Source organism: Prunus dulcis, chromosome 3 (assembly GCF_902201215.1).
Source record: "Prunus dulcis chromosome 3, ALMONDv2, whole genome shotgun sequence".
In the NCBI taxonomy this organism is placed as follows: Eukaryota; Viridiplantae; Streptophyta; class Magnoliopsida; order Rosales; family Rosaceae; genus Prunus; species Prunus dulcis.
In genome coordinates this window covers 11,260,878-11,277,700 of record NC_047652.1, presented here as the reverse complement: position 1 = coordinate 11,277,700, position 16,823 = coordinate 11,260,878, and the positions used below count along the sequence as shown (strand labels likewise).

General features: G+C 39.7%; 1 pseudogene; it reads right to left on the bottom strand.

The window, feature by feature from the left end:
• Positions 1-5,798: 5,798 nt before the first annotated feature.
• On the bottom strand, positions 5,799-8,784 carry LOC117621747 (annotated as a pseudogene).
• Between the last annotated feature and the right edge of the window lie 8,039 nt (positions 8,785-16,823).

Here is a 16,823-nt window from a genome sequence, read left to right as displayed (position 1 = left end):
ATTGGAGTTGGAACGAAAATTTGGCGATCAAAAATAATTCAGTGGCAAACTTGTAATTATCTCGAAAAGAGTTAAGAGTAAAAATCAGATTTTTCACCTCAACTCTCTCTCTTCTCGCGAGATCAATTTTCTCTCTCTCTCCCCGACACCGACTCTCTCTCTCTTCGATTCTTCCAGCACCGGCCACGGCTGGGCCTGCCACCGATCCCGATCAACTCCCCTCGACGTCCCGGTCAAGACCCGCTAGCTTTTCCCTTCGGAAACCACGAATCCCGGCCACGAATCTCGTCGTCGTGCCGTCGTCTACGCCGCCCAAACCCGGTGAATAAGGTGAGGTTTCTCATCCATTTTCTGAGCTCTAGCTATTTTTTGGGATTGGATTGGATCGATTTGATGTGTAGAAACTGATTTTGTAAACCTAGGTTTTGGCGGGATTTCAAAGTGACATTACGGCCAGTTGTCGTCCACATTGGACCTCCCCGTAGTTGAATGAAGTGATCCTGACCTTGAGTAGAAGCTAGGATAGGAAGGGTGAGCTCGGGTGTGGAGTTTTTCCGTCACCGGAATTTACTCTACACACCCACGCGCTGTCGGCGCTTGTGGCGGCACGTGGGCGAGGCTGGTAAAGTTGCAATTTGACCTGATGAGATCCTTAGGTTGTCACGAGTGCATAGGATTTCGCGGATCTCAATTGGACGTCGTTTGACTATCGAACGGATTTTCGCATATTGTGCGTTATCCGGGTTCGATAGGTTATGACCATTAGATCTTTTCCCTATTAAAATATGTTGTTCTAGGTATTCCTAGGACCGTGTAGGACTTCACAGATCATGAATCGGAGACCCAGATGTTCCGATTCAACAATGCAAAGTTTGTGGGTGATAACTGTACAATCGTGAGCGATTCCTAAACCTGTAATCGGACCTTAGGATACCTCCTTTAACGTACACATACTAGGAATTTGGGGATTTAAGTATTTAAATTGTGATTTCCGCTTCGAAGTAATTTTATATTAATTAAGGGTTCGTATCTCGAAATAGGTGCTCCGACTGCACGTACTCAGGAGGCAGGACCCTCTCGTGGTCAGGCAGCGTGAGAATATTTGTGAGTGGACTTTGTTTTCAATCATATGCATGGTTTTATTGATGAAATATTTATGCATAATGTTTTTAATGGTTTATTGAATATGTTATATTCATGGGTTGAATTTGATGTTTGTATAGCGCTTTGGCAACATATTGTGGGTTTGACATATTTGGGTATCGAGAGTATATTTTATATGGATTTTGGGGAAGTTAATATATATATATATATATATGTATATTCTCTATAGGCGAGATACTTGGGTTGTGGAGGTGAGTTCTGGAAGAACTTGAATATGAGGGGTTATTGAGAGAAGTTGTATGATTACACTATGTAAGTACCTTCCCCAGTTATTAGACTTCCCACACATGGCGTTGGATGTTCCGGCGCATGGGAAGAATAGGTTATCAGTCTCACACGAGGCGTTGGATGTTCCGACATGTGAGACACTTTCCATATGCGGCGTTGGATGTTCCGGCGTATGGAAAGACTCTGTATATTGTTTGGGGTCATCACCCATGGCGTTGGATGTTTTGGTGTGTGATGATCCAATCTGCGCGCGTAGGACTTAGTTTTGGAGCTACACATGGCATTGGATGTTCCGGTGTGTGAGCTATGGAGTTTCACCTCCCGGTTGGACCGCTCATCCCTAGACGCAGGATAGCACCTGAAAATCCTGCGGGCTAGTTAAACGATCCTCCGGTTGGATTGTTTTCCCGGTACCTAAGTAGTGTAATGAGTATATTGTATAGTTATATTTTTATATATATATATAGTTATATATAGTTGTGAGAGTGAAGCAATTAGAGTTTATCAGTGGGTTGGTAGAAGCAACAAGATTGTAAGAATGTGGTTTATGGATGAAATGATTTGTGTTTTTAAAGAGTTTTAATGAAATATATTTCGAATAATTAAATTATGAATTGTGAATCTGCATGTCTTGAGCATTACTTTTATACGGTGGGGTTACTGTTTTAACTCCAAATCTTGTTTGTGTCTACTCACATGTTTTCTGTTTTGCGCCCCCTAGACAGTAGTCGCTCTAGGAAGCGTGCAAGTGGTGTACAAGGCTCGAACTGTGAACTTTCCTAGTTAGGATCTGAGTAATTTCTTCTACTCAATTGTTCTTGTAAACTAAATTCAGTAGATGCTCTGTTATCGCCAATGGTAGATTTTACCTGTGAAGCCGGAGGCCATTTAGTGTGTTTTGTGGTATTATGAAAGCACGCTGCTGGTTGGGATTATTTTGTATGTTGCAGGTTGAAATTTTTGTTGGGTTTGCTTAATTTACAGGGGAGACTCTGCAAAATTTTGGTAGAGAGTCTCGGTTTTTAGTAAATTGGCCCGGCATCAGGATGATGTCGGAACAAAGACGAGGTCCACTTCGGTTTCCAGAAAATTACGGGACGGGTCCTGCCATCATTACTTGCTTTAATTACAAACTTACATTGTCGAAACCAAGGCTGAGTATCAGGTTTTATATTGGTTCATAGACAACACATGCACGTAACGCCTAGAGCTGAGTTTCCCCTGCCCATGTAGCTGTACCAATTTGGAATCTTGCTTCCATGAAGGAAAATGCTAAATATACTACATTCATACACTACCTGTTTGATGGAGATCAAATGTACTAGTTCACATAATTCATAGTGATAATAATGAGAGAGAGAGAGAGAGAGAGAGAGAGAGAGAGAGAGAGAGAAAGAGAGTAGGAATGGCAAAAATCCCTGCCGGTGCGGGTCCCCATCTGGTCCCCGACCCCAACGGGGGAAGATTTTGGGGCCAAACGGGTATCGGGTATGGGGATCCCCGAACTTGAAAAATCTCCTATGGGGATGGGGAGGGGATGGTATTGGCGTCCTCATCCCCGAACCCGACCCAAAAATATATATGTTAATATTTAAATAAATATATATATAAATATATAATTATATTATTTATGTTTAACTTTAAGTTAACCACCCTCTCCTAATTCTTCCTAATCTTCTTTGGAATTTCATATTGATGTGATTTTGAATAGTTTAGTTGAACTTTATAGTTAATTTGGATGTGTTGAATGATAATTTAATATGAAACTTAATGTTAAAATGTATGAAAGATATTTTTTATGCAAAAAAAATCTGGGATTTGGGGCGGGTATGGAGAATAGTCCCCTGATGGGATCCGGGATGGGGATTCCCCGAAACCTATTAAACGGGGATGGGTTTGAGGCCGGGGGTGGGGATGGAGACCGGGGAAGGGGATAGTATTGTCATACCCGGCCCCTACCCGACCCGTTGCCATCCCTAAGAGAGAGAGAGAGAGAGAGAGAGAGAGAGAGAGAGAGAGAGAGAGAGTCTGTGTGTGTGTGTGTGTGTTTGTGTTTGTGTGTATCCATGCAAGCTCCAAAGCCCTGTAGAGGTGATCTGCAAACACCTTGCGTGTATCTTCGCCTCTCAAACTCAAGAATGCATGATAGCTGCCACACTTTTATTTAGAGGAGGAAGCCATTGAAATTAAGTTAACTGTCCCCCAATGAGTGGATGAAAAAGAACTCATGCATTGCGCAGTTTGTATTATATGCAAATGGGGAAAAAAAAAAAAACAAAGATAAAAACAATGAGAAATGGATGGATGATCAGGGTGACCAAAGTCAATGTCCATTGTCTTTCAGCCACCTAACAAAAAGAAAAGTTATTCTTTATAAGTAAATTTGCAATGTTTCATGGTTAATAAAAATAATAAAAATAAAAAACCAATGGTCACAGAGGAAGTATTTGCCCGTCCAGAGTTGATACTTTGACGCTGATGCTGACACACATTGACACCTTTTGTCTCATTAATTACTCATGCATGCTCCTGTTAGGAAACCAATCTGGAATCTTGTTTATTGTTCAAACAGCTAGTACCAGCTGGGCCATAAAAAAAAATCAACCTATTGGAAACTCAAGGCTATGATTTCAACTTAGTGCAAATCAACCTAATAACATTCCAAATTTTAAATAAGAGGGCCGCACGGGCAGTAAAAAAGAGAATGTAATTGCTAGAAGAAAACCGGGGAGAACATCGACATAAAAATAAATAAATAAAAGAAAAGGAAAAGAACAATGGTTTAGGCCCAAACATTGCAGATCTTGCAATTGTTTATGCAAGCACTCAAATTTTGTTGCACCACAAGCAACCCTTGGAAGCCATCCCAAAATTCCAGAGAACCAATTAAAATTTATACCTCACACAAGAATGCAATGAAGCAATAAATCTAACAAAACCATTGAATATATACAAAGCAATTAAAATTGTATGACCAAGAAAAACAGAAAATGAGACTCACTGGAGACAATTAATGCTGATGTTTCTCTTACAACGGTCAAAGAACAATGCTGGATGGAGGCCAATCCTCTGTGCCTACATAAAAGGAGCGTGAGCAGTCTAAGATTCTTTCAAACAGATGTAATCATTTTCGTGAAGGATGAACATCTTGATCAAATAAGTATGAATATTCAAGATAAGCTGGGTTCATCTGGCTATTTGAGAATTAACATTGATGAATACGAGCTCGATGGTTAGATAAAAAGTATTTGCCTGCCCCGAATTGATACTTGAATGCTGATGCTGATACATTTCCAGCAGCGGCAATCTGGCTCGAAGGAGGTGTTTCCTGTTGGATTGTTATATTTTCACTTTTTGATGGGTCCTTCTCATACACAAGCTGGATACAGAACTCCTTTGCCCAGAAACTAAATTCCTCATTTATCGAAACATGTACTTGTTCTCCTTCCTCCAATTCATCATTTTCAAACCGCCAGTGGCTTAGCCATAGCATGTCTTGGTTCTTTTTTGGGAGACCTGCTGCAACTGGGCAATAGGTCCACTTAAGACCTTTGGTCTCATTACTAACTTTAAGAAAGTTTGTAGCACTAAACCAAAATGGGCGGCGTGAATACATAACACATACATTTAACCCTCGGATCTTGAGATTAAGATTTGAAGGTAGAATAATAGACAAAACAGAATTACCCATGCTCCTGTAGGTGAACCAATCTGGAATTTTGTTTCCATGAACAAAAATACTAATTATGCCACATTCATACAGTCCCTGTTTCATATAAATCATATGTTACAATGACAAGTTAATTATTCAAACAGAGAGAGAGAGAGAGAGAGAGAGAGAGAGAGAGAACCTGGAGGGGCCCCTTCCTTGTTGTACATGTCATGTAGTTGGTCATTTCAACTTCAGTACTTCCTCCTGTGGATTCCAAATTAAACAGGCCCATATCACTGATCATTTCTATGTCAAACCTTCCCAATGGTTTTATGTTGAACAAGCTTTGAACTTCATGTAACTTCTTGCATTTCCAAAGACTTGAATCCAATGATTCAAACATGTTTGGTAGATTCGTTATTCTTTCAAGTGATGTACAATAACTTGCATGCAATTTTCTTAGACTCCGTGGGAGCTTTGGAAGAGTGCGTAGCTTTGTGCAACCTTGTATCTCAAGAGTCTGGAGCATTATAAGACCGTTCATGTTTTCTGGTAGCCTCAGAATTGGGTTTCTACTTAGATTCAAATGCTTCAACAAGGACAAGATACTAAGATCACCAGGAATCTCTGACAGATTGCAGTCAGCCAGACTTAAGGTTCCTAAGCAATTTGGCCAGATTTCCATGGACAAACTGGCTGATTCAAGCTTATTTCTTGGTGATACCCATGACCTCCACAACCATATCGATTGCCATATTTTTTCTGATAACATATTTAATTTCTTCCTAACTCTAGTTGTAGAGTGTAAGTGATTAGCAGCAGTCGTACTGGTATGAAGCACAAGCTTTGAGCACCCAGAAAGATCAAGTTCCTGAAGAGATCTCAACATGCTAATTCTTGTTGGAAGCTTCATGAGACTTTGCAGTCTTTTAGATTCAAGAAGATGAGTTTCTCTAGGTTTCCAAGGGATTCATCAATCACAACCAAATTTATGCAGTCTTTAAGAATCAATTTCTCAAGGTTAGGGACTCCTGACAAGTCGGGGGTTGTCACAAGGCTATGCGAATGACTGAGATTAAGAATTTTCAGTCCTAGAAGAAACTGTTTGAAAAAGATGGCAATTCGTTTGGTTGAGTATATATAATGATACCTAAACTTGTGAAGAGTGAGAGAGAGAGAGAGAGAGAGATTAGTATCATACCCTGTTTCCCTTCCAAACATGTTGTAGGCTGCTATTTCGCAGGTCAAGACCAACTAGATTTTCCAAATAAAATTTTTCTGGTATTGATTTTAAAGGGAATCCTCGCCAGCACAACCATATTAATTTTTTTGGAAAATCTTCATAATCTCCACTGACTTTTACATCGTCGAGCAGGAGCAGTTCAAGATTGTGCATTCTTCTAAATGCCTCTGCCTTGAAGTCTACCTCATTTGATGCAGCAGTTGAATTTGTTGAGGAATAGTTAATTGATATGCACGAGAAGTAACCAAGTCGACGTCGTCTTGAACAATTTCCATCAAAGTCTTCAACATGGCACCGGTTTTGGTTACTTGTACTAAATATTGCCTCGCTAGGAAGGTTGAGCATGAGGCCCTTAATAGTTTCTGTTCCCTGCTACGAAATCAGAACATCTGGTAAGTAACAAGTTCACAAGCATTGCACAAATATAAAAGAGAGCAAGTTTCTTACAGTTAATTTTCTCAAAACGTCAGAGGCATCTTTATGCCACACTCTACTACGCTTTCCAGGGTCCTCGGGTGATTCTTCACGAATAATTGCCCTTCCCATGTCTCTAAGTAATTGATGCACGATCAACCTGTTGTCTATATCAATTTCCACTAGACATCTATCAACTAGATTTTGAATTCCAATCCTTGTAAAATTGTCTAGTACTGTAATTGTATAACCCATCTTCTTTTCTATGAAGAAACAGACAATATGAAGGAATAAATTCCTGTCATGATCATCTTTTAGAGAATCAAAGCTTATTCTAAGAATCTTTTGAATCTTTTCATCAGGAATCATGTGCAACTTCTGTAATGCACTTTGCCGTAGATCTACACTTTTTCCAAATAGAGAAGATCCCAAAACTTGGAGAGCTAGTGGAAGGCCTTCACAGTGTTGTACTACAGATCTTGAAAGGTTCATGTAACCTTTGATAGGATGCGCTTGTTTGAAGGCATGCCAACTGAAAAGCTCCAGTGATTCACCCTCACCTAATCCTTTAACCTTAAACATTGCATAAACTGCATGATCATTTAACAGATTTTCATGTCTAGTTGTTACGATAATTTTACTTCCTGGATGAAACCATTCTCGCATTCCAAGAATTGCATTGAATTGCTCAGAGTGGTTCACATCATCAAGGACTATAAGAACCCTTTTGCAACGCACAAGAAGTTTGATCTTGCTCATTCCTTCATCTATGCTGTATATTTTCTTTGTTTTCCCTTTTTGGATATCCGAAAGAAGTTTTCTTTGCAAGCAAACCAAACCATTAGGTTGTTCTGAAGCTGCTCTAACATCTGGAAGAAAGCTGCTACCTTGAAATTTATCAAAGTTCTGCTTATAAGCAGCTTTGGCGATGGTGGTTTTGCCAACTCCACCCATCCCATAGATAACAGCTACACCCACATCATTTGATCTATCCTTCAACCACATGTTTATGCCTCGCACACGATTATCAATTCCAACAGATGGGAAGCAATGTTCGGTGTTGTGTGATTCAGTTTATTTTCAATCTCTTCAACAATATTTTGGATAAACTGCGACTCGTACCTATAAATGGTTGATATCACAGTATACATTAAGTGTTTGAGTGTTTGTGTGTGGGTTTATAGTTAGAAGAATGCAATGGATGATATATCATCAATTGAAATGAAAGATAGCCCCCATGCTATTGTCAATTGAGCATAGGATAGTTAGCAATTGAATATTCTAATTCAAACTGCTACTCGGTCACATGAAAGAAATTACAAGCAAAATCCAACCTTAATTGCACATATAAAGCTTCACTAATATTACACTAAATCAACAGGCATGCTTGCAATTTGTTTTCATATTGTAGCTGTTTTGAGCTACGATTCCTGTTATTATTCATTTAAATTCTAATGAAATGTGCTTAATTGTTGACGAATATATAAATACCTTCCAAAAACTATGTCGAGGAATTAGAGAAGTGCAAATACTTCAGAATAAAAATCAACCACGGAGTAAGAAGTTTTTGGGAATGAAATTACCAATCTCCTAAGACCATCCCTCCCATATCTGCTACCTCTCTAAGAGCTCTTCTCCACTCCTCCACCTTGTGAATGTCCTCCTTGAAGTGCTCTTCATGTCCAGAAAATGCATCTGCAAAACTTCCAGTCAGCTTCCTAACATGGGATGGATCCACATCATAGAATACTGGCATCACCATGAGTCCATCATCAGCTTTTCTACGTTCCATGATCTTCACAAGTTCGTCCAAGCACCATGTTGAGGAAGCGTAGTTCTTCGAGAAGACAATTATCGATACTCGTGATTCTTGTACTGCTCTCTGTATCTCAGCTGCAATGTTTGCTCCTCTCTTGATCTCATCATCGTCTCTAAAGGTGTGGAATCCAGCCTGCTCCAAAGCCCTGTAGAGGTGATCCGTAAACCCCTTGCGTGTATCTTCGCCTCTGTAACTCAAGAACACATCGTAAGTACACCGGTAAAAGGTGGAAGAAGCATCCAGCTGGGCTATTATAGCAGCCATTTGGAAGCACTCGATCTCTGTCTAGTAATAATAATGGATCAGGAAGAGTTCATATATGTAGTTTGTGTTTGTGAGAGGCAGTACCCAGAATTATATGCAAATGGAGAACAAAATAACGATAAGAAAAGTGGGTGGTGAAAAGCCCCAGCAGCCACGCTTTTTGTCTTTGAGGTCAAGTCAACGAGGAAGCTGCTTCTATATGTAAGAGCATCTCCACCGACAAGGGGTAAGGCAAGGGCAAGGGTAAGCAAGGGCTGCCACTATTTATGTGAATAGTGGCAGCCTTGTTTTTTTTGGTTCCATCCCAAAAGGCTAAGGAAAAGGCAAGAAAAAAAAAAAATATATGCAACAAAATATAAACTTGTTATGTATTTATAGGGAAAGTGAATAAAATTGTTATGTATTTATAAGGAAAACATTCATAATTTTTTGGTATTTTTTTTTATTTTTTTGAATTTACTTTTGCTCGCTGACGTCAGCGTGACATCACCGCTGATGTCAGCGCCCTCGGGTTGAAGCCCAGGCAAGATATGCCCTTGGGCTTGCCCAGATTGGTGGGACCCAGGCCTTGCCCGAGCTGTTGGTTGCGTGCTGGAGGTCGTTTGGGCTCGCGAGGGCAGCCTTTTGCCTGGTTTTGGGTGCGCGCTGGACTTGCTCTAAGACAAACAATTTTTTTCATGCACAAATGTAAACAATTTATTTTCCTGTGTATTGACTGATGAATAAGAGGCCAATTCCACCTAAATATTCCTGTACCTTGAATCCCAAGCTAAACACAATCGGCTGTAAATCCCCACAGCTCAGCCTCCACTACAGAGCTAGACCCCAAGTTGGCTCGGATTCCATCCCAGTCACTCTCAGGCGAAATATGGTTATGTAAAGGTGTTACGAAGTTTTAAATGATTGCTCAACTAGAATACCTGTTTGATTGAACAACCCAATCGGCAAATTAACTTATTAATTAATACGAAAATTTACAGGAAATTTGACATGCACTTAATTTAAAAACACCCTAAAAAGCACAATATCCGTCTTCAGCCCCTCCTCCTGCTTAAACAAAGGAGGGCAATAGGTCCACATAAGACCCTTGGTCCCATGCACAAGACGATTATGAATACATACGCATAAAAGAGCACATTTCTTACAGTTAATTTTCTCAAAACATTAGAGGCATCTTTATGCCACACTCTATTACGTTTTCCAGGGTCCTCAGGTGATTCTTCGCAAATAATTCCAAGAGGGGTCATGTGACCCCATGCCGACCGGAAAATTTGCAGTGGAGGTCCTCAGACGACCCCATGGATGGCTGCTGTGCAACCGTCAATGGCACACCATGTGTTTGACGACCTTGCGCTGTTGTGTTGCTGTGTGCAGCGCGCGCGTTTCTTTTTTTTCACAAGCTCCTGGCCAAAACGACGTCGTTTTGGTCCAGGCGCATTCAAATTTTTTATAAAAAACAATTTCTCCACCCAGCCCTTTACCCGAGTCTAGCATGCAGAACCCTTAATTCCCAATTACTTTCACATTCCCTCTCATCCATAACCACATGAGAGCCAAATGGCTGTTCTTCAAGACCAGAAACAGAGCTCCTCTTGCCCACCAACATCCAATGTCCACTCTTTCTTTCTCTCTCTAATTTATGTTTACGGTTTTTCTCGCAAACTGAGTATTTGTTTGGTATTGTTTTCAAATAATTTGCTGAGTAATAGGGGAAGACCACCAAAGAACAAGGAAAAACTGTTTCATTTCATCTCTCACTCAGTCACTGATGAGTAAAATAATTATGAGAAACGCTATGCTTTCTTCCTTTAATTGATTGATATTGTTATTCATATTAGAGTTTATAATTGATTGATGATGGTATATAAAGTTTTAAATTCAATTGAAATTGAAATTTGTTTGATTTATTATATGAGATTTGTGTTTCATTAATGGTTTATTGACAGTATTTTAATTAATTGATTAAGGCTTGTGTTTTGATTAATTGATTAGGGTTTTGTGTTTTGATTAGTTTTTTTTTTTTTTTTTTTGTTGTTGGTTGATTAGGAATTAATTTTTCAATCCTATTTCGTCTAAAAAATATTTTCCAACTCTTACACTAATGGTGTGTTTACTAATCAGGAATTAAATTCCGTCTATGGAGAATTCCTTTGTTTAATTCACATCAATGAATTGAAAAGTAAGCGGGGCCCACACAAAATTAGGAATTGAATTCCTGATTTTGGAGGAATTCAATTCCGGAATGGGAGGTTGTATTCTAATTCCTGAAGAATTCACCCATTATGAATTCATCTTTTTTACCCATTATATCCTCACACAATTTTCAAAATTCCAAATATGCCACTACTTTAACCCAAAAACGAGGATATTTTAGTAATTAATACCACTCCTACCCCAATTCTATATGGTTTAGTAAACAACTTCAATAGGAATTCGGAATCTAACTCCTCTCAATTTATATGGTTTAGTAAACAACTTCATTAGAAACCCGGAATCTAATTCTCCTCAATCCAACTCCTCCTCAATTCAATTCATCCTCAATTCAATTCCTCCTAATCCAATTACGGATTAGTAAACATGCCATCAATGTAAACCAATTCCGCCAGGGATGGGTACTTTAAAGTATAAGCTTTAGTGCACACATGCTTGACNGTTTGGTAGATTACGAAGCATGATGGACTTCACTAGAGGAAGTTTCATTCCCTCTGCATGTTCTGCTTCTGTCTCTGCAACAATTTCTTCCATCATTCAACAGTCCATAACTTTTATCTGCCCTAGGCTGATAAGAAGTTTGACTATGGAAGGTGAAAACAAATACCTCATTTGGTCACAACCAAGGACTAAAATATCGACGAAATATCGAGAATATTATCGTTTTTTCTGATCTAGATATATTTTGGGAAATATCCATACATATCTCGTAGAAATATCGATAATATTGGAAAATATGGATGTCGATAATATCTCACACTTCAACAACATTTGGCCAAAATATCGTTGTAATATCAATAATATTGATATGGTGAAGATAATGAAGAATTTGAAGAGTTATTTACACTAACACCCCTTGAGGTTGTACTGAGACGAATTCGTAGACATGCGGTAGGCTTGAATCGGAGTTTGAACGAAGATTTGGCGATCAAAAATAATTCAGTGCCAAACTTGTAATTATTTCGGAAAGAGTTAAAAGTAAAAATCAGATTTTTCACCTCAACTCTCTCTCCTAGCGCGATCAGTTTTCTCTCTCTCTCAGTCTTTCTCTCTCCCCGACACTGACTTTCTCTCTCTTCGATTCTTCCAGCACCGGCCACGGTTGGGTGTGCCACCAATCCTGATCAACTCCCCTCGACTTCCCGGTCAAGACCTGTCAGCTTTTCCCTTCCAAAACCACGAATCCAGGCCACGATCTCGACTGGTTTGAACCGGAGATTTTCCGTCGTCAGGCCGTCGTCTCCGCCGCCCAAACCCGGTGAATAAGGTGAGGTTTCTCATCCATTTTCTGAGCTCTAGCTGTTTTTTGGGATAGGTTTGGATCGATTTGATGTGTAGAAACATATTTTGTAAACCTAGGTTTTGGCCGAATTTCAAAATTAAATTCCAGCCAGTTGCTGTCCAAATTGGACCTCCCCGTAGTTGAATGAAGTGATCCTGACCTTGAGTAGAAGCTAGGATAGGAAGGGTGAGCTCGGGTGTGGAGTTTTTCCGTCACCGGAATTTACTCTACTCACCCACACGCTGCCAGTGCGTGTGGCGGCACGTGGGCGAAGTTGGTGAAGTTGCAATTTGACCCAATGAGATCCTTAGGTTGTCACGAGTGCATAGGATTTCGCGAATCTCAATTCGGACGTCGTTTGACTATCGAACGAATTTTCGCATTTTGTGCGTTATCCGGGTTCGATAGGTTCTGACCGTTAGATCTTTTCCCAATTAAAATATGTTGTTCTAGGTATTCCTAGGACTGTATAGGACTTCAGGGATCATGAATCGGAGCCCCGGATGTTCCGATTCAACAATGCAAAGTTTGTGGGTTAGCGATGCCTAAACCTGTAATCGGACCTTAGGATACCTCCTTTAACGTACACATACTGGGAATTTGGGGATTTAAATATTTAAATTGTTATTTTCGCTTCGAAGTAATTTTATATTAATTAAGGGTTCGTATCTCGAAATAGGTGCTCCGACTGCACGTACTCAGGAGGCAGGACCCTCTCGTGGTCAGGCAGCGTGAGAATATTTGTGAGTGGACTTTGTTTTCAATCATATGCATGGTTTTATTGATGAAATATTTATGCATAATGTTTTTAATGGTTTATTGAATATGTTATATTCATGGGTTGAATTTGATGTTTGTATAGCGCTTTGGCAACATATTGTGGGTTTGACATATTTGGGTATCGAGAGTATATTTTATATGGATTTTGGGGAAGTTAATATATATATATATATATATGTATATTCTCTATAGGCGAGATACTTGGGTTGTGGAGGTGAGTTCTGGAAGAACTTGAATATGAGGGGTTATTGAGAGAAGTTGTATGATTACACTATGTAAGTACCTTCCCCAGTTATTAGACTTCCCACACATGGCGTTGGATGTTCCGGCGCATGGGAAGAATAGGTTATCAGTCTCACACGAGGCGTTGGATGTTCCGACATGTGAGACACTTTCCATATGCGGCGTTGGATGTTCCGGCGTATGGAAAGACTCTGTATATTGTTTGGGGTCATCACCCATGGCGTTGGATGTTTTGGTGTGTGATGATCCAATCTGCGCGCGTAGGACTTAGTTTTGGAGCTACACATGGCATTGGATGTTCCGGTGTGTGAGCTATGGAGTTTCACCTCCCGGTTGGACCGCTCATCCCTAGACGCAGGATAGCACCTGAAAATCCTGCGGGCTAGTTAAACGATCCTCCGGTTGGATTGTTTTCCCGGTACCTAAGTAGTGTAATGAGTATATTGTATAGTTATATTTTTATATATATATATAGTTATATATAGTTGTGAGAGTGAAGCAATTAGAGTTTATCAGTGGGTTGGTAGAAGCAACAAGATTGTAAGAATGTGGTTTATGGATGAAATGATTTGTGTTTTTAAAGAGTTTTAATGAAATATATTTCGAATAATTAAATTATGAATTGTGAATCTGCATGTCTTGAGCATTACTTTTATACGGTGGGGTTACTGTTTTAACTCCAAATCTTGTTTGTGTCTACTCACATGTTTTCTGTTTTGCGCCCCCTAGACAGTAGTCGCTCTAGGAAGCGTGCAAGTGGTGTACAAGGCTCGAACTGTGAACTTTCCTAGTTAGGATCTGAGTAATTTCTTCTACTCAATTGTTCTTGTAAACTAAATTCAGTAGATGCTCTGTTATCGCCAATGGTAGATTTTACCTGTGAAGCCGGAGGCCATTTAGTGTGTTTTGTGGTATTATGAAAGCACGCTGCTGGTTGGGATTATTTTGTATGTTGCAGGTTGAAATTTTTGTTGGGTTTGCTTAATTTACAGGGGAGACTCTGCAAAATTTTGGTAGAGAGTCTCGGTTTTTAGTAAATTGGCCCGGCATCAGGATGATGTCGGAACAAAGACGAGGTCCACTTCGGTTTCCAGAAAATTACGGGACGGGTCCTGCCATCATTACTTGCTTTAATTACAAACTTACATTGTCGAAACCAAGGCTGAGTATCAGGTTTTATATTGGTTCATAGACAACACATGCACGTAACGCCTAGAGCTGAGTTTCCCCTGCCCATGTAGCTGTACCAATTTGGAATCTTGCTTCCATGAAGGAAAATGCTAAATATACTACATTCATACACTACCTGTTTGATGGAGATCAAATGTACTAGTTCACATAATTCATAGTGATAATAATGAGAGAGAGAGAGAGAGAGAGAGAGAGAGAGAGAGAGAGAGAAAGAGAGTAGGAATGGCAAAAATCCCTGCCGGTGCGGGTCCCCATCTGGTCCCCGACCCCAACGGGGGAAGATTTTGGGGCCAAACGGGTATCGGGTATGGGGATCCCCGAACTTGAAAAATCTCCTATGGGGATGGGGAGGGGATGGTATTGGCGTCCTCATCCCCGAACCCGACCCAAAAATATATATGTTAATATTTAAATAAATATATATATAAATATATAATTATATTATTTATGTTTAACTTTAAGTTAACCACCCTCTCCTAATTCTTCCTAATCTTCTTTGGAATTTCATATTGATGTGATTTTGAATAGTTTAGTTGAACTTTATAGTTAATTTGGATGTGTTGAATGATAATTTAATATGAAACTTAATGTTAAAATGTATGAAAGATATTTTTTATGCAAAAAAAATCTGGGATTTGGGGCGGGTATGGAGAATAGTCCCCTGATGGGATCCGGGATGGGGATTCCCCGAAACCTATTAAACGGGGATGGGTTTGAGGCCGGGGGTGGGGATGGAGACCGGGGAAGGGGATAGTATTGTCATACCCGGCCCCTACCCGACCCGTTGCCATCCCTAAGAGAGAGAGAGAGAGAGAGAGAGAGAGAGAGAGAGAGAGAGAGAGAGTCTGTGTGTGTGTGTGTGTGTTTGTGTTTGTGTGTATCCATGCAAGCTCCAAAGCCCTGTAGAGGTGATCTGCAAACACCTTGCGTGTATCTTCGCCTCTCAAACTCAAGAATGCATGATAGCTGCCACACTTTTATTTAGAGGAGGAAGCCATTGAAATTAAGTTAACTGTCCCCCAATGAGTGGATGAAAAAGAACTCATGCATTGCGCAGTTTGTATTATATGCAAATGGGGAAAAAAAAAAAAACAAAGATAAAAACAATGAGAAATGGATGGATGATCAGGGTGACCAAAGTCAATGTCCATTGTCTTTCAGCCACCTAACAAAAAGAAAAGTTATTCTTTATAAGTAAATTTGCAATGTTTCATGGTTAATAAAAATAATAAAAATAAAAAACCAATGGTCACAGAGGAAGTATTTGCCCGTCCAGAGTTGATACTTTGACGCTGATGCTGACACACATTGACACCTTTTGTCTCATTAATTACTCATGCATGCTCCTGTTAGGAAACCAATCTGGAATCTTGTTTATTGTTCAAACAGCTAGTACCAGCTGGGCCATAAAAAAAAATCAACCTATTGGAAACTCAAGGCTATGATTTCAACTTAGTGCAAATCAACCTAATAACATTCCAAATTTTAAATAAGAGGGCCGCACGGGCAGTAAAAAAGAGAATGTAATTGCTAGAAGAAAACCGGGGAGAACATCGACATAAAAATAAATAAATAAAAGAAAAGGAAAAGAACAATGGTTTAGGCCCAAACATTGCAGATCTTGCAATTGTTTATGCAAGCACTCAAATTTTGTTGCACCACAAGCAACCCTTGGAAGCCATCCCAAAATTCCAGAGAACCAATTAAAATTTATACCTCACACAAGAATGCAATGAAGCAATAAATCTAACAAAACCATTGAATATATACAAAGCAATTAAAATTGTATGACCAAGAAAAACAGAAAATGAGACTCACTGGAGACAATTAATGCTGATGTTTCTCTTACAACGGTCAAAGAACAATGCTGGATGGAGGCCAATCCTCTGTGCCTACATAAAAGGAGCGTGAGCAGTCTAAGATTCTTTCAAACAGATGTAATCATTTTCGTGAAGGATGAACATCTTGATCAAATAAGTATGAATATTCAAGATAAGCTGGGTTCATCTGGCTATTTGAGAATTAACATTGATGAATACGAGCTCGATGGTTAGATAAAAAGTATTTGCCTGCCCCGAATTGATACTTGAATGCTGATGCTGATACATTTCCAGCAGCGGCAATCTGGCTCGAAGGAGGTGTTTCCTGTTGGATTGTTATATTTTCCATTTTTGATGGGTCCTTCTCATACACAAGCTGGATACAGAACTCCTTTGCCCAGAAACTAAATTCCTCATTTATCGAAACATGTACTTTTTCTCCTTCCTCCAATTCATCATTTTCAAACCGCCAGTGGCTTAGCCACAGCATGTCTTGGTTCTTTTTTGGGAGA